The sequence below is a fragment of the Hyperolius riggenbachi genome, unplaced genomic scaffold (genome assembly GCF_040937935.1).
Source record: "Hyperolius riggenbachi isolate aHypRig1 unplaced genomic scaffold, aHypRig1.pri scaffold_150, whole genome shotgun sequence".
NCBI classification, from domain to species: Eukaryota; Metazoa; Chordata; class Amphibia; order Anura; family Hyperoliidae; genus Hyperolius; species Hyperolius riggenbachi.
Window position 1 is genome coordinate 347,628 of NW_027152364.1, and position 19,080 is coordinate 366,707.

The 19,080-nt window shown below is 46.7% G+C and overlaps 1 long non-coding RNA gene across 2 annotated transcripts in view; it reads left to right on the plus strand.

Moving 5' to 3' along the window:
* The first annotated feature begins 886 nt into the window (after window positions 1-886).
* LOC137543664 (uncharacterized) overlaps window positions 887-19,080 on the plus strand; it is a 41,449-nt gene continuing 23,255 nt past the window's right edge. Inside the window, exons 1-2 of one of the 2 annotated variants that reach the window (XR_011025560.1) lie at window positions 887-1,270; window positions 7,151-7,806. This is a non-coding gene — a long non-coding RNA (uncharacterized lncRNA). Of the gene's footprint in view, window positions 1,309-7,150; window positions 7,807-19,080 lie in introns of both variants that reach the window. The other variant, XR_011025561.1, reaches the window with a different exon arrangement.

Genomic DNA, 19,080 nt, shown 5'->3' on the forward strand with positions numbered 1-19,080 from the left:
GATGAATGAAAGCAGAGGATGGAAATGACAGCTAAGGGGTGATGAATGAAAGCAGAGGATGGAAATGACAGCTAAGGGGTGATGAATGAAAGCAGAGGATGGAAATGACAGCTAAGGGGTGATGAATGAAAGCAGAGGATGGAAATGACAGCTCGGGGATGATGAATCAAAGCAGAGGATGAGAATGACAACTAAGGGGTGATGAAAGCAGTGGACAGGAATGACAGCTAAGAGGTGATGAAAGCAGAGGATGGGAATGACAGCTAGGCGGTGTTAAATGAAAGTAGATGATGGGAATGATGGCTAGGTGATAAAGGAAAGCAGAGGAGAATAATGACAGCTAGGGGGTGATGAATGAAAGCAGAGGCTGAGAATGACAGCTAAGGGGTGATGAAAGCAGAGGATGGAAATGACAGCTAGGGGGTGATAAAAGCAGAGGATAGGAATGCTGGCTAAGGGCTGATGAATGAGGATAGGAATGACGACTAAGGGGTGATGAATGAGGATGAGATTGACAGCTGGCAATTAGTGGGTGACTGAACAAGCAGAAACTTACATAATCCCGGTGGCAATCGATCAACCATCTGGAACGCCCTCCTGGTCAGCGGCACTGCAGCTACTTCCCTCTAGGGTCTCCTCCTCAGTACCCGTACATCTCCGACAGCCGAGGCTCCTCCCTCCACTCCCGCGGCTCCTCCCTCTTCTGTCATCTTACGCCGTCGTCTTCACGAGTACAACGAGGCTTCCATAGTCCTCCGACTCGCGGCTCCTAGCGCTCGAGCACCGCTCCTTCTTTGTTTTCGGGCATTTGGGCTGTACTAGTGGCCGCAGCTGTGGCCTGGTCAGCTTTACTGCAGCTCTGTCCTGCCCTCCTTCCTTCCAGCGACGCTTATGCGGAGGGCACCTGTACAGCCACCGCGGCTCTAGACTCCAATTCAGCCATCTGCGGCTGCACTCCCGTCATGTGTAGCTCCTCCCCTCACTCCTTCCATCCGCGGCTCCACACCTCACATCAGCCATCTGCGCCTCTTCCCATCACTCCTCCCATCCACAGCTCCACAGAGTCCACACTTCAGCCATCTGCGCCTCTTCGCGTCACTCCCGCCATCCACGGAACATCCGACCACTCCAGCGACCCGCAGATCATCATGTTTGACAGCCGCATCTGACGTCATTTGCCTCGCAGCGGGGCTTCCGTAGTGACGCGCGGCTTCCGGGTGTCCGCTGATTCCGCACTCCTCCTTCCTCGTGGGCCGCATCTCCTCGTGGGGTATGTGCGCGGTGCAAGTGGCCGCATCTCCTCGTGGGGTATGTGCGCGGTGCAAGTGGCCGCAGCTGTAGGCGCTGCTAGTCCTGAGGTGGCCACTAACGTGCCGATGGAAAAGTAATGGTGTTTAAAACACTATTTACTTTGTGTTGTAATGTAAGCAGTTCTTAATAGGCAAGTACCAGGTAGCACACGCCACCTGTCTAGTATGGTTTTGTGCACAGCTATGCATTGTAGTCTGGCTGGCACAGCCTTCATTATCACAGGCACAGAGCTCCCAACTGTCCCTCTTTCCTCCTCAGTGTCCCTCTTTCCTCCTCATTTGTCCCTTTCAGGATATATATATATATATATATATATATATATATATATATATATATATATATTTACAAAAAATATATTTGACACTAAACTTTATTCCCATCCTTTAAATTGATATATTACTGATTTTAAACTGTTAATATGAAGGGAAATTAACCAGGATAGAAAGGACCAGTGTGGTTTGAATTACAAAACATATTTTTCTTATGAAATCTTCATGGTATGCGTGACTAGGGGTGTGGCAGGAGCGTGGCTTAAGTGTCCCTCTTTCTCATTTCAAAAATTTGGGAGGTATGCAGGTGTGTGGGGGGGGGGGGGGGGAAGTTTAGGTGTTAGGCGGCAGGTAGGGTATGATGGGAGGTTTAGGCAGGTAGTGTGTGCAGGGGGAGGGGAGTGTAGGATTAGGCAGGTAGTGTGGGGGGAGTGTAGTATTACAGGAACGCAACTGAAAAAAAAAGTTATACCGCATGTTTCAGCCATGTTACGTCTCGTACAGTCAATGAAAAGTATCCCTTACTCTACCTGTTAATGTGCATTTGCAGTGTTACCATACTACAACACGTTATACCGCAATGCTACTGCCACAATGTGAAAGTTGCATAGGTGGTGCATTGGAAGCAGTAAGCCGTGTTACAAAGTGGCTGTCGTGCTGAACCACTGTAATGTGACAAATAGGATTATATATATATTTTTTTATGACTAAAACCTCTTAGGCTACATTCACAGTGGTGTGGTGCTGCTGCATTAAGGCCGCTTTGTAACACAGCTTGCCGCACTGCGATGCACCACTTATGTGATGTTGGTTTGGTAAGTGCATTGATATAATAACAGCATTGTGTGGCATATAACGGCAATGTGACTTTGTGACAAATTGCATGCAGTACGTTACCACTAAACGCATGCTAACAGTGAAAGTGAAGCATAATTTTCATTGACTATATGCCGGTCCGGATTTAGATCACAGGTGCCTATAGGCACAGATGTCCTGGCACCTTAAACTTCTCCCTCCATTAACCTAGAACGCCCCACCAACGCTGTCACTTCTCTCTTACTTCCCTTGACCATCATAGGGATCTATAGGTGCCACTTAGTATTAGGTAGCCAGAAGAACCCTCAATATTAAGTAGCTAGAGGTGCCCCTGATTGTAGGGAGATCTCATCACTGGATGCTGAGAGTACTCTGCATAGGCATGGAGGGAGGCGCTCAAGGATTGGCGTAAGCCGACTTTCCATCATCAGGCGCCTGTAGGCACGTGCCTACAGTGCCTTATGGTAAATCCAGCCCTGATTATCGAAGATGGCCCGAACCGTTCACCGGGCGAATCTCTCTGTGCTATGTACTACTTGCGGGTCGCTATGACCCGGAGTAGTACGCCTGCGCTGGCCCGGCGGTGCGCGTCTTTGATCGCGTGTCTTTTTGCCGGGCACTCACTGCGCATGAGCGTGACGTCACACACATGCGTAGAAAGTGCCTGGCAACAGGAGCGTGATCTAGGACGCGCACCGCCGGGCCAGCGCAGGCGTACTACTCCGGGTCATAGCGACCCGCAAGTAGTACATAGCACAGAAAGACAGAGATGTTCGCCGGCGAACGGTTCAAGAACCGTTCGCTACATCTCTACTGACTATATGCTTCACTGTAACCAATGTAATGCATGGGTAACTTGTGGCAGAGCTTTCCCATTGTGTTCCTGCTTTTACCGGGAATGCAACACAACTCCCACTGTGAACCTAGTCTTAAAATGCCTATTTTGAAATCCATATTGCACTCTTTAAGTGTTCCTAATGGCAAACCCACTAGAAGCCTTTTCTAAGAGCTAGTGATTTGAAAAAAACTCTTGCTAATGCAATGCTATGGGCAATTTTTATAAAATCACATCGCTCAAGTGGTCTTAAACCCATAGCACTACATCACAAAGCGCTCAGAAAAGCTCTCCTAGTGGGTCCTCGGGCCCAGGCCTGAGATGGGCTTACTAAGAGATTTGATATTTACCTGAGGCTTCCTCTAGCCCCATGAGCACCGATACGTCTCTTGCCATCCTCCCAAGTGCCTCCGTTCGGCCACAATCAGCCCTGGTAACTGACTCAGCTGCGCCAGTCAGGTTCTTCTGCTTATGCGAGGAGGAGCTGCTGCAGAAGAGCCGACTGTTGTGACTGAGCCAGATTACCGGGGCTGATTTTGGGTGAACGGAAGCACTCAGTTTTAATGAGTCCATCTCAGGTTTACTTGAAAGGAGTCGTCAAGCAACTCATGCTACCCATAGTACTAATTACGTCCCTCGCCGCAACTCCGCTGGCCCCTATTCCCCGACGGTGCGACTGCAGGGTTGCTCGAATACCCCAAAATTCTATTCGAGTAATTTCGAATCTGGATATGCTCAAGTCCAGATTCGGTCGTGATCACGAAACAGATATCCAATACGAGTGTGGTTTTGAGTCGAATAACTGCATGTAATCACGAGTCGTTATTCAAAACCCGCCGAATTTAACAGTTAATAGCAAAGCCCCCTTAAATGCCAGAATCACCAAATTTGCAGGTTATGTTAAGAAGAAAAGTGGGAGCAAGGTTCTTTTTAATGAATTGAATCGAATGAATCAGCTCTGAACCGATTCAGTTTATGAAAAAGTACCGGATCATTCATGAACTGGTTAAATATCGCTGAGGCTGGAATTGTTTCCCACGATCTGTCATTGAACGGCATTTAAATGTATACATTTTTTTCTTTTGAACTTTTAAAATCGATTTTCTCAAAAAGTATAAGGTCTTTTTGAAAAAAAAAATTCCCCTTGCTCCCACTTTTCTTCTTAACATAACCTGCAAATTTGGTGATTCTGGCATTTAAGGGGGCTTTGCAATGAACCATTAAAGTCAGCAGGTTTTGGCAGTTAATTACGGGTAGTAATGGCCGTGATCACGGCCGGATTTGGACCGAATCACTGGTGCATTCGGATCTGAATTCGTCTTTGAGATGCAATCACAAATTCCGATCAGGATGTCGGATAGTGAAAAAAAGGCATACCCGTGATCACAAGTTCGTGATGAGCAACCCTGGGTGCGAGTCCCGCTGTCAATCTCCTCCCGTTCCGGACCACATGGAGCTGATTGACAGTGGTGCTCATGCAGGTGCAGTAGAGGATGACTTGGTGGTCGCCCTGTGCACCGTTGGGGAAAAGGGGCCAGCGGAGCTCTGGCTAGAGACATACTGGCTGCCAGGGCCTGGAGGAAGCCCTGGGTAAGTAGTACTATGGGTAGAATGAGTTGCTTGGCTCTATATATATATATATATATATAGATATATATATAGATATATATATATATATATATATATATATATATATATATATATATATATATATATATATGTATGTGTATATGTATATATATATATATATGTGTGTATATGTATATGTGTGTGTGTGTGTGTGTGTGTATGTATGTAATGTGATTTTTTTTTTTTTTTTTACATTGGTGACCATAAGCATCCTAAAATATGATTAAAGTGAGTTTTAAAGAAAACATATACCCAGTCCTCCTACGGTCCCTGCTGGCTCCCCCATTAGACCATTGACTTCAACTTTGATCACAAATTACTTCTTTTGAAATGAATATTGATGGTCAATGAAATACACATAGATCTGAATTGATGCTGGATTATGCACGATTTTGTATGCAGCTTGAAAACAGACCAATCAATTCCTGCTCAGGTGGGATTCAATTGGTTTGTCTGAGGCCTGGAACCCACTAGAAAGCGCAAAACGCAATCGCTATCGATTTGCGATTTTGAAAACGATTTCCCTGCTCCTATACAATTCATTAGAATGGAAATGCTCCAAAAATGCTGCATGTCCTGCAATTGCGATTTGCTTAACCCCCTTGGCGGTATGATTCTTTCCAGATTTTAGGGTTTAAAAGTGGTACCATTTTTTTGCACCCTTTCAGACCCTAAAACCTGGAAAAAATCATGCTGCCTAGGAGATCTGCACAGCCCCAGCAATCACTCACCTCCCTGGCTCCAGCGCTGCAGTTATGCCTCCATCCTCCGGGTGGCGTTACAACTCTAAAACTAGATTGCTGGCTGTCGTCATGACGACAGCCGGCGATCTCACCAGGAGGAAGCAGAGCCCCGGAGGAGAGGAAGAAGAATGGCATCCGACGTCGGGATCCCTGGGAGGTATGTAGAAATACTCCCGCTTGCATTGCTCTGCACAGAGCCTCCGGCGGCTACCCCCGAGCAGAGGTCGGGATTACCGCTCTGAGCTGCGGTTTCTGCCCCGACCCTAGCTCGGAGTTACCGCCAAGGAGGTTAATCACAATCGCTGTAGTGGAATCTGTCCCATCCATTTACATTGGCACAGCGTTTAGGGAAATTGCTAGCAATTTAAAGCGTTCCCTAAACCCTAAAAAAAAATGTTCTAGTTCTCAGGCTGTGTAAGGTTACATACAAAATTTCCAAAACCACTTCAACTTCAACCACTTCAAGAATAATGTGCATACCATTGACTAACCCTAGTAATCAATAAAAAATATATAATTATATTAACATATTTAAGAAATTAGAAAAACAATAACAAAAAAACTCGCCCAAGTAGTCTGGTATTGCCTAGGAAGTCTGAACAATACTAGCTCACATGATTCTTGGTATAGCGGGCTATCCTGTATGATGGAGGCGAACACTCACCCTTGTCCAATTTCCAGGATAGGGGGCTTATCCACACATCTAATACCGGGAAGGGGAGGGGAGTGGTGGAATCTGTCTTTAATAATGGGTAAAAATGTGTCTCCTGCTAGAGGAATAAGCTCTAAAAGATTTACAGCATACAATATACTACCATATTTTTTATTTATTTTTTAGCAGGACAGCATTCAAACAGCTAAAAGAATGCAGTGAGATTCGAATCTGAATAGGTGATAACATTATCTTTTGTTTACTTAATTGCAGCAAGAGAGGAATGTAAACTTTCCCTGGCAGAAGTGAAACTTCTAACGTTTGCACATCAGACACAGCTCAGAAAAATTCACTGTGTACAATACAGTCTAATCTCCTTATAGTAATCTTCAAGGGAACAGGAAAAGTGGTTTACTATATCAGAAGTTTACTATATCAGAAATTGTCCTAGAAATAGCTCAGCATGCCCTGGTGCATTCTCTGCTGCAAAGGAGAAACTCTGTCCTCCCAGTGGAGGTACAGTGCAAGCACTGTAGTGGACTACAAGGTTAAGTACACCTTAGGGCTGCATAGACAAATCATTTGTACAGTATCCAGGGCTGCTGTCACTGAATAGAGGCAGCCACTCACTTCCTGTGATTGGCTCCAGTGCCTCCATGGGCGGGACTTGCATGTGTCTCACACTTGAGCCAATCATGAATCCTTTCTGCACTACAAGTGCAAGTGTACTGTGCTCCACATGCTACCAGGAGTGTCATTGCTAACAAGGGAAAAGATGCCCAGGAGTACGTACAATCCCGTGGGCCAATCAAATGCAGCATTTCTAGCATCTCATTGACCATCTTTAATTACATGACAAGTAAGCTTTAAGCACTAAACTGGCTTGTGTTTTTAGGGAGCCCACTTGGCGTCTGTTCAACCGGCAGACACGCAGCAAACATTTGGCCATCAAGAAGATAAATGAAATCCAGAAGAACATTGATGGCTGGGAAGGTAAAGATATCGGGCAGTGCTGTAACGAGTTCATCATGGAAGGTTCTTTGACCAGTCAGGGCCAAACACGAACGGCACTTCTTCCTGCTTGATGACCTGATGCTGAGCTGCAAGATGAACCATGGTCAGTCCCGCAACCCTGGCTTACAGCTCAGCTGAATACCGCCTGAAGGAGAAGTTCATCATGTGGGAGGTGCAAGTCGCCGACCGGGAAGACACGCCGGAGTACAAGCATGCTTTCAAGCTGGTCTCCAAAGATGAGAACTCTATTATTTTTGCTGCCAAGACAGCCGAGGAAAAAAAACAATTGGATAGCAGCTCTGATCTCGCTGCAGTACCGCAGCACATTGGACTGTATGTTGGACTCTGTTCTGATTCAGGAAGAGAATGAGCAGCCAATGCGTCTGCCTAGTCCAGATGTCTACTGCTTTGTGGAGGAGGACTTGGAGGAGAACATAGTTTTCAAAGAAAATGAGCAGAGCAGAGGTGGAATCCCCATTATAAAGGGAGGGACTGTGGTCAAACTTATCGAAAGTCTGACCTATCACATGTATGCAGGTAGGTTAATGCTGTGTCAACATTAAAGTTTTCCACCTGTCAAAACTAGAAGGACGTTAAAGTGAACCCGAGGTGAAAATGAACTAATGAGATAAACAATTGTATTTATTCTCCTACTCCTAAAAATGACCTTTTTTTTACATATCCCATGTTTTTATTTTATATTTAAATATTTACAAAGTAGATTGAATGTTTTGTTGCCTCTGCTCCGTGGCAGTCTGTTTCCCAGAGTTAAAATACATGATCTATTGATCTTCTTTTATCTCTTGCACTCAGTAGTAGTCTGCCAGGAAAACTTTTTTATGGCTGTAATCTGCTTATCAGTGAGGTCTACTATATTCCCTACAAGGTACAGACAAGGCAGAACTTCCATGCCTAAAAATGAACTCTTTCAGGCTGCAAAATAGAAGTGAAACAGCCTGTTAATGTTTTGCACTGTACATACACTTACAGTATTTATCTTATAATGTCACATATCGCCTCTGGTATACTTTAAACTTTACAAAACAAAGCAATGGTCATTAAGGTGGCCATACTGATTCACATTCGACCATCAGATAGATTTCTGTCAGATGCCTGTCATGTCGAATCTGACAGGAAGCTATCTGTGTGCCACACACTAGGAACAGATTTCCAATAGATTTCAGAATGAAATCGATCTAAATGCATTATTGGACCATTAGATCCAAAGCAACTTTATGGGCCATCGATCTGCTGGCAGCAGCAGATCGACCTAGATTTTCCATCCTGTCAGATCAAATTGATCTAAATCGATCAATAGATTTGGTAGAATTGATTTTTGATCGATTCCATAGAATCGATCGATGGCTGAAATCGACCAGTGTATCAGGGGCGTAGCAATAGGGGGTGCAGAGGTAGCGACCACATCGGGGCCCTTGAGCCAGAGGGGCCCCGAAGGGCCCTCCCTCAACTACAGTATTAGCTCTCTATTGGGCCTGTGCTCATAATAATCACTTCTATAGATACTTTAAATAGTGGTAATCATTAACAAACTGTTCCCCATCCCCTTCTTGCACCTCTGACACTGTAGTTGCCATTGGCAGGTTTTGGTGCGCCGTATCAATTGTTATGTATAGAGTGCTTGGGAGGCCCCAATGTAAAACTTGCATCGGGGCCCACAGCTCCTTAGCTACGCCACTGCAGTGTATGGTCCGCCTTTGAGACCTACCAGATTTTATCTTTTAGATATCAGCCAACAAGTGTGTTACCATGTTTACCTATAGCTGTTAAGAAAATAAATGGGAATAAGGATACTATTAAGTACCGCAGGTAAGTTAGTGGTTTGAAACAGCATTCTAAAAACCTTTTTTGTTGCCAGCAGTTGAGACTTTAATGACAGTGTGTTGAGTTATTTTGATGGGACAGCTTTACACTGTATAAAAGTGTCATATTTTCAGTTGTTGAATGAAAAGATACAAAATATTCACAAAAATGTGAGGTTTAGGCCCCGTTCACACTTGCGTTTTGCCATGCAAACGGACCGGTTCCGATCCGGATCCGATCCGTTTGCATCAGGCATGCATCAGGCTGCCATCCGGATCCGTGGGCAAAAAATAGCGAAATTTTAAGAAAAAAATGTTGGGGTCAGCAGAAGGTGCACCTGGTGCACCTGTAGAATCAGGTTCCTCCGCTGTAGGCCTCACCTCCACCTCCGACATTCTGCCAAACAGCTCCAGCACGTCTGTCACTGCTGCTCCACTCCAGACATGCTTGGCCCATGTGTCCCCATCCGAAATGGCCGCTTGGATACGCATAGGAAGTGGGGTAGAACGTCAGGTTTTTGTAGGCAGTGTGTTCTGTGCCTTCCGTTCCCCATTGGTTTCTGTGTTCCGGATGGTGCTGTCAGGCTCAGGTCCGGCTCCGGTCCGGGTGCGTGGGCCGGAGACCCGGACCCAAAAAATAGCGCATGTTGGAAAACTGTCGGATCCGGTCCGGCTCCGTACTGTACGGAACGTACGTATGTGAACGTCCGCATAGCCTTTGCATTGCTATGCGGAACGTACGTTCCGTTTGTACAGTATACGGTCCGGATCCGATCAGGCGGATCCGGACAGGGAACGCTAATGTGAACCGGGCCTTACTCACTTTTGTGTGATCCACATACCTCTGTGCATGGTCTGTTTCTCTTCTCATTCCCCCTAGTCTCCATCATCACTTTCAGACAGGAAGATGCAGGCTTGCCACAGTGTTTTTCCCTATCACCCCCCCCCCCCCCTGATTTCCTTTTCTTCACCCCTAAGGAGATGGCATGGTACAGGGAAGAGGAGGGAATTGGAAGGGTGATGGGGAGGGAAGCATTGCTGTAGGCGTGAGAAGTGATTAACCACCTATTGAATTGTGCGGTCTATTCATCCCCTGGTCACCTTACCCCTGTACACCTCGACACCTTCTTGGATCCAGGTTTGATGTACCTTTTTCCTACATGTAAACACTGTTTGATCTTTGGCTGAAGGACTGAATAAAAGCGCTTAAAGGAGACAGGTGCACAGTATTTTTTTTCAATGTACCATGTTTTCTCAAGTTGTGCCCTGCACTGTTTAAACTTGCTGCATGTCTCCCAGCTTGAACTGTATGCTATTTTTAGAGGTGTTTATGCATGAGGAGAGGACTCCATAATGCAGACTGCAGAGGTCAATTAAGGCCCACCCTCCAATGAACTTAAAGAGAATCTGTACTCTGAAATTCTTACAATAAAAAGCATACCATTCTATTCATTATGTGCTCCTGGTCCCCTCTGTGCTGTTTCTGCCATTCTCTGCTGCAAACCTGGCTTGTAATTGCCAGTTTTAGGCAGTGTTTACAAACAAACTAACCAGCTTCTAATAGGCTCAGCTAAGCAGAGTGTGTTAGTCACACAGAGCCTGCAGGGGGTGTGTACAGCTTCTAGCTAATCACAAGCAGCCCTGCACATTCCAGTCTGACTGCCTCAGCCTGACTGTGCCGACTATAGAGAGAAGATTAGATCATATAACAGAGATAACACAGCTACTGTGCAATTAGGAAAAGCTGCAGTAAGCCAGACCACATTAGAAAAGGCATAGGAACTTATAGCATAGAAGAAATAAAGATAAACAATTTGTTACAGAGTCTCTTTAAATCTGAGTGCCGAGTGAAATTTTGTGCTATAGTGTACTAGTCACTTATTGAATTAGGTACAGTATGGCTTCAATTCATCAAAGGGTGTTCGATAACAAAATCCCAGTCCTTAAAATACCGCATTCGGTATTTTACACTTCACTGTGCTAATTCATCAATATTTTCCCATGTGTGGTAGAGGTTCGTTAAGTTACCGAAGTACTACGGCTTCAGTTCATCAAAGGCTGTTAGATAACAGCAGAGTGGTGCAGAGCAGCTTGGAATGTCTCTGTGTTGTTACAAGCTGATAACAACAGAAGGCATCCAGACATCCCTTTATGTAAACGTGTTATATTTACTGTTACTTATACTGCCTCTGCTGCTCTGAATCTGTCCATCAGTGTTTCTTAACATTTTACTTATTTGCCACAACGTAGATAAACTTCCTGGAGACATTACAAATGCCATGCTTGGTGATTTCACCACTTGCATCTTTGCATATTCAAACAGGGACTCAAAGGGTTAAACGACCGAAGGACATCTGGGGATATCTTTTGTCCCGTTCTCTCTGCTCACTGCCTGGGGGGTCTGAAAGTTTGTGTGAAGAAGAAGCCTGTGACCTATCAGCACCTATCAGCGGCACTTGCAGGAGAACAGGGGCTGTTTCTATTGGCTGCCTGCTCCTGTTAATCATGAAAACATTCACACAGAAGGCTTTCGAAGCCTGTAAGGACAGGGGAGAGCTTGAGATAAACACCGAATGTGCTAGCGAATGTGGTAACCTTGATGAATTAACATTTACTGACATTTGCTGACATGTGTTGAGCACAAGTCGGTAATTTATCTCATTGCTGTGTCATTTCAGCTTCTCATTCGGTAACAGCTTTGATGAATTAACATTTTCTTAAGTGCTCCGTTAACTCAGCTGTTTTAAGCATTACCGAATGCGGTAATGCTTGATGAATTGAAGCCTATATCTACGCGCCCACAAAGTTCATCTTAGGTCTATTGGACAGAGAGATTCTTGTTAAGAAAGGAAACAAGACTGATATAATAAACCGAAGCAGTGGATGGGCCCTTTAGGCCTTAACGATAAAACTGAATTATCTTGTATGCTCGACCCTTAACCTTTTGATTGGCTTTTTAATGTTGACCGTATTGTGTTGTATCCGAGTCTGTACTGATGCTGTATTTTATATAGAAGGCTTAATTGATTCTAAAATCGCAACACTTGCTCGCGCCCATCAAAAAAATGTTTTCTATTCCAAATTGTTACCCTCAATTGATGGGTTGCTTAATTATATAATAAATAATGTTAAAATATTTTTGAGATATGACTGAATATTTTTGGAAATTTGTTCCTTATACTTTTGCATCCTAGACATTATCTGGACTTGCGCGACCCACCTGTTCTTTGTTAGATGTGGGGTAACAATATTGATGGCTTCTAGCCTTGTAGATGTCGTAAATTTAAGATTTATGTGGCATTTTGGTGAATAAGATGTCTTCCAAGTGATTTTATGTTTGCTGACACTGTCACTTTCATTTCACTGCTTTCTGATTGCCCTGTTAGGTGGGGACGCCTACATTGCATTTAAATGTTGGCCTTTTTCCTGCAGCGGTTTGGGGAAACCACTGTGCAGTTGCGCAGCACTTAGCATTGCCATATATTAAATATGATTGGCTTTGTTGGGGCTGTGTGTGCATTGAGGGGAATGATGGGATACTAAATTTCGCTATCCCACCGGCAAGATATTTTTGTTGCCATGGCCACTGAGGGCGGTTTATGATTTTCTGCCCTCAACTCATGCAGGGCGGCGTCCTCGTCTCCAGGGCAACCGATCTTAGTGCCACAGGAAGTGACGTTCCCAGAACGTCACCAGAAGAGGCGGAGCTTCACTCCGATATACTCCGGGACACTCTCTTCCGTTCTACAGCTGTACGCAGCGTGACCAAGCGTTATACCGACGCGAAATGGGCCGCCGCTCCACCACCTAATGCCTACCACCCACCTCCTTCACCGATGACCCTGCTACCATCGAACATGTAAGCAATGTATGGAACCACACTGTAATTACACTGGATCTGTTTGAGTGTTTTGATGCTGCATTGAATATTGACTGTCACATCACTGTTAAATTTGTGGGACGGAAGGTGCACGCTTGCTCTGCCTTTTTTTTCTTTCAAGCAAACGTTGTACAATGTGACCTGTAAAAAAAGATGGTTGTTATTTGCATATATATATTACACAGGAAAAGTGAATAAAAGAAAAGGGGGAGTGGCTTGATGCTGGACCAAGATGGCTGTGTGAGATACGTGTGCTTCCCGCTAAACTGCCTGCAGCTTTAACCTAGCGCGATGATGAAGAACCAGAACAAGGCTACTGGTACTCCTAACCCTCCTGAAAACCAGGGCACGCAACTCAGCAATCAAATCCCAGAGATGTTCCAGACCCAGAACGCTTTTACCAATACAGTGCCAATGTCTGGAAGTTTGTCGGACTCTCGTACTGCCCCACAGGAGACTCCCACTGATTGAAACATCTTAGACCTGCTGAATGAGATCCCAACTACCTCCATCATGCAAGAAATAGCTGCAGACATCAAGCGGACACTTACCGCCGCAATAACAGATCTCAAGGAGGAAGTGACAAGGCGACTAGGGTGAGCTTACTTGAACAGCACGGAGCCGAGATGGAGCAGCATGTCAAGGCCCTTCACACCTTTTCCGTCTCCCATGAGACACAGCTTATGGACTTTACCATGAAAATTGAGGACTTTGACAATCGAGGACGGAGGCATAATTTCAGGGTGTGAGGGATACCCAAGTCGGTGGCTGCCGACCAGATCAGGTCGGCCATATCTTCCATTTTTAATAAGCTGTTGGACAGAGAACCTGCCACTCCCATAGTTATTGAGAGGGCTCATTGTGCACTGCGGCCCTGAGGTAAAGATGATCCTTCCACGGACATAATGTTGCCTCCAGAGTACAACTTCCTCTCTGCTCTAAAAGATACATAACAAACAGCATAATAACCTTTACATAAAAACATTTTAGATCCTAAAATAAATCTGCACTGTTTCTACTTCCTGATTCATGGAAGCAGACATATTGTTAACATCCTGTGCTTTCAAAGGAGCTTATCTACCATCTCTGTTGTGGCAGTCATGTGACACGGGGGAGGTAAAACAACAACTTGTGATTAGACACAGATGAGGGGAATTAGGCTAAATTCCCTAAATGCATGCAAGGTGCATTTCTGTATATTTTCCTTCTGTACTGTGCAATAGTTCAGGTCCAGAGGATATTATGCAAAGGGCGAGGAGTCAGGATGCAATTTATTTTAATGAGGCAGAGTTAAAACTGTTCCAAGATCTCTCACCCATTACCCTGCAGACTTTGACCCTTGCTCGATGAACTACAAAATCGTAATATGCCCTAAAGGTGGTGATTTCCTTTCTGCTTGATAGCTACAAAGAATGGGGGAGTTGTGAAGTTATAGGTACCTGCTGACCTTCCAGACTTCTGCCAAGCACTGCAATTGCCTAAGCTACAGATTCTGGATAGGTATGCTGAGATGGGACCAGCTCCAGCGAGTGGACGTTGTAGAGTGAGACGGCCCTCTACATCTGAATATAGTGGTGATCGAACAGTGTTCGGGATTCGGAAAATTTTGTGGTGTTCGAGTTCGCGGCGAACACCATCCGAACACCACAGTGTCCGTGATGGATGCTAGGCCACGTGGCTCGAACTTGTCCGTGGCCGAACGTTCGGCCAAACTTGGGCGTACGTTCGGTCTAACGTGCGTCTCGCGCTGTGATTGGCCGAGCGGGTCATGTGTTCGGTTGCATAAATACCCGAACGCGCGTGATCGGCGCCATTTGCTTTGGGGTTTAGCTTTGGGTAGGTAGGGAGTTTAGCGTAGCGTACTGTCTGTCAGTGCCAGCCACAGGGCCCCAGCCTCACCGCTGACAGCAGCATCCACAGAGCCTCACTGCTAGCCAGGCCAGCCACAGGGCCTCACCGCCAGCCAGGCCAGCCTCACTGCTGACAGCAGCACCCACAGGGCCTCACTGCCAGCCAGGCCAGCCACAGGGCCCTAGCCTCACCGCTGACAGCAGCACCCACAGGGCCTCACTGCCAGCCACAGGGCCCCAGCCTCACCTCTCACAGCAGCAGCCACAGGGCCTCACAGCCAGCCAGTAGCCACAGGGCCCCAGCCTCACCGCTGACAGCAGCACCCACAGGGCCTCACTGCCAGCCAGGCCAGCCACAGGGGCCCCAGCCTCACCGCTGACAGCACCCACAGCACCCACAGGGCTATTAAAAATCCACACGTATTTTCATTTTCAGTTACTTTTGTAGCATATTGTTTATTAAAAAAAACACTTTCAGTGCCGCCAAGTGGGATCACTTGCGTACCACCAATCCACAAATATATTCAGTGACTTTTGCTGAGTATTGTTTGTTTAAAAAAAACACTTTCAGTACCGCCAAGTGGGATCCCTTGCGTACCACCGATCCACACGTATATTCAGTGACTTTTGCTGAGTATTGTTTGTTAAAAAAATATTTCATCTTTGTGACAAGTAACGACTACTATGAAGAAATCCCGTGAAAGAGGGAGGGGCAGGGGAAGAGGTGTTTCCCCTGACGGTTCACGTACAGGCCGTGGTGGCGCACCTATGAAAACCCCCTCAATGCCGCCCATCTGCCCCAGTCAAAAAACAAACCTCACTAATCCACAAGAACGGGAAGATTTAATGAGTTGGTTGACCTCTCAAGCGTCCAGCAGTGGGTTAAGCACCAGCCCATCCTTGCCAGGCACGAGGTCCTCTGCCAGTTATATGGAGCCAGTGGGCACAAAGGTGACACGACCAGCAGCTACAACATGCACACAACAAGCAAATACAGAGTCTGAACAAAACTTGTACGGCACAGTGGGCTATTCGGAGGAGCTATTCGCACCCGCACAAACTGCCATCTGTGAAAGGTCAATGGAACAGCGACAAATCTTGTGCCCGGATTCACAGGCAGTGGATGATGAAAATGCACCAATCACTGAAAGGCAAAGCGAGGACGAAGACACCCAAATCCCAGAGCAATGTGCACAGCAATTGGAATGGCAGGAGGGCTGCAAATAACATGAAGAACAGATGGGATTGAGGTGCGCAGAGGTTGTTCTGATTAGCTCTACTCCACCGCACACATATGAGGACGACTCGGAGCTGGAAGAGGAGGTTTTGGATGATCGCACAGACCCGGATTGGCCACCAGCAGCACGTGGCCGTCGGGATAGCAGTACAGATGAGTCAGCTGAAGAACCTACTGCATCAAGAGTTCGTGTTGTGCCACAAAGGAGTCAGGGAACATCGGCCACAACAAGCGCACATTGAGACGCAAAAGAGGCACGCGCCAAACGCCCAGTGTCAGACAGGTCAAAATGGAGGAATATCAGCAGGCCCTTGTGGAGAAATTAGTGAGGAGATTTGCATCCTCCTCCAGCCACATCAACAGACTGACTTCCGCTAACCCAGGACTAGGAGGGGAGCAAAGAACACAAGCTGCAGCTAGTGCCCACAAGGGAATGGTATCGGCAGTGTCCAAGGTGTGGCAAACTTTTCTGACATCCATGCAGCAGCCCACAGAACAGCATTAGCCCAGTTCCACCTACAACACCGATTGCCTGCAGAAGATGGTCAAGGACTACATGTCAGATGGCGTAGCCGTGTTCAACAATCCATCAGTCCCCTTTAACTATTGGGTCTGTAAGCTAGACACCTGGCACGAACTGGCAATGTACGCAATAGAGGTGCTGGCTTGTCCTGCAGCCAGCGTTATCTCCGAACGCTGTTTCAGTGCTGCCGGAGGCATCGTTACAGATCGGCGTATCCGCTTCTCCACAGAAAATGCTGACCGTCTGACACAAATTAAAATTAATAAATCGTGGATTGGAAACCACTTCGCAACACCCCACGACCCAGCACCATGAACATCTGTGCTGGGTTAGCGTTGCCGCTCTCTTCTTAAGGAATATCTCATTCTATTATATTTATCACTGCATGGCGACAAAATGCTTTGCTTTACGCATGCATTTTGTCGCCATGCCAGGCCTGGGTTGTGTCTCAAAGTGTGGTCTTCTCCTCCTGCACCTCCTCTTCCATCTTGTGTGCTGCGGGGTCAGCGTTGGCGGTCCCATTGGTAGTACTACGACAGCTTTCCAGGATCTCATTTGCACCCCCACACACACACACACACTATTCCCAAGCCATTTTGCAGAAGTTTCCCTCATTTTTTTTATGGTTTTTATTCGGGTCCCCATTGACTTGCATTGGGTTCGGAATTCGGCCCGAACATGCCGAATATCGGGGCGACGTTCGGCCGGACCGAACCCGAACATTTTAGTGTTCGATCAACACTGTCTGAATCGCAGGGAAAATCAGTGCAATCCGTGCGGAGTCTCTGCTGCGATACCATAGAGAAAGCTCAGAGATTAACTGAGTCCAATCTGCATCACAATCAGCTACAACAGCGCTGTCCAACTGGCGGCCCCCACCTGCTGCGGCCCGCTCATCTCCCTGGGATGCAGGCATGGCTTGCGCTATGGGCGCCATGCCTGCTCCCTCTTATTGTGGCCTCTCCTGTGTCCCCGCTGCCCCACAGCTCAGACCTCACAGATCGCGGGGACTGAGGTAAACAGAGTGCGCATGGTACCCGCACGGAGTACGTCACATGCGGAAGTGACATCATTAGTCACTTCCGCATGTGACGTTCTGCCGCGCGGGTGTCATGCGTGCGCTCTGCTTGCTTCAGTCGCCGCGATCTGTGAGGTCTGAGCTGTGGGGCAGCGGGGACACAGGAGAGAGAGGTAACGGGCTTGCTATCTAACTGGTGGGGGCACCTGTCACTAGCTGGGGGGGCACCTGTCACTATCTAGCTGGGGGGACACCTGTCACTATCTAGCTGGGGGGGGGGCACCTGTCACTATCTAGCTGGGGGAGGGGCACCGGTCACTATCTAGCTGGGGGAGGGGCACCTGTCACTATCTAGCTGGGGGGGCACCTGTCACTATCTAGCTGGGGGGGCACCTGTCACTAGCTGGGGGGGCACCTGTCACTATCTAGCTGGGGGGGCACCTGTCACTATCTAGCTGGGGGGGCACCTGTCACTATCTAGCTGGGGGGGGACCTGTCACTATCTAGCTGGGGGGGCCCAAAACACTATTGCCAGGCACAGCAGCCAGTAGAGGAGAATTTAGAAGCCAGGTGAGAGGTGTCTACCATATTAAAGGGGCATTTTGCTTGTGAAATGCTGTCTATTTATGTGCCTCATGACTGCTGAATTTGTCGTGTTGGGGGCCTCATGATTGCTGAATTTGTCTTGTTGGGGGCCTCATGATTTGTTGGGGGCCTCATGATTGCTGAATTTGTCTTGTTGAGGGTCACATGATTGCGAACTGCGAGACTATGGAAAAGCTGAATCGTCGTCATGAGACAATAGCATTAAACCTACTTTTTTAGCTTTTTAAAACGGAAAATAAAACTAGGAGGTTCTTAAAAAAAAACACATTTTTCAGGAGTAGGATGGATGAAATTGTTTATCTTCACAGTTTATTTTTAACTTGGATTTTCCATAATGTTCGTGTATGAGTTAAAACGTTTGTATGTAGTTTAAATTGCTGTTGCCACTTTGCGATAGATAAGTGACTTTTGGGTTGCAGTTTCGACACTCGGCCTCCAAAAGGTTCACCACCACTGTCCTAATCTAATGTCCCACATTGCTAAATTCATGTAAATTTGTCTCCACCCGCGCGCCGCTCTATGCACAACGGAACCCTCGTGGTTTTTGGCACACTACGCGCGCCACACAACTTCACCAAAATCTTAAATTGCATTTTGTGGAAAATGCTGCCAATCTAATTGTCCTTTAATTGCATTTTTTTCCTGGGGGGGGGGGGTCTGCGGCTCTAGCAAGAACCTTCGGCCCCCCACCATGGGGGCTGAAAAAAAAAATGGCCCTCCATGCCCATGAAGTTGGACAGCACTGAGCTACAACATTCCAGACCTCTATGGCCCAGGCTTCTAGCCATGGAGAGGCCTAGTCTACCTGAAAGTGTGCTAAGTATCTTTTTTCCTTAGTAAGACTATATATGTTATGCTCTATGATATTTTGCCTGTG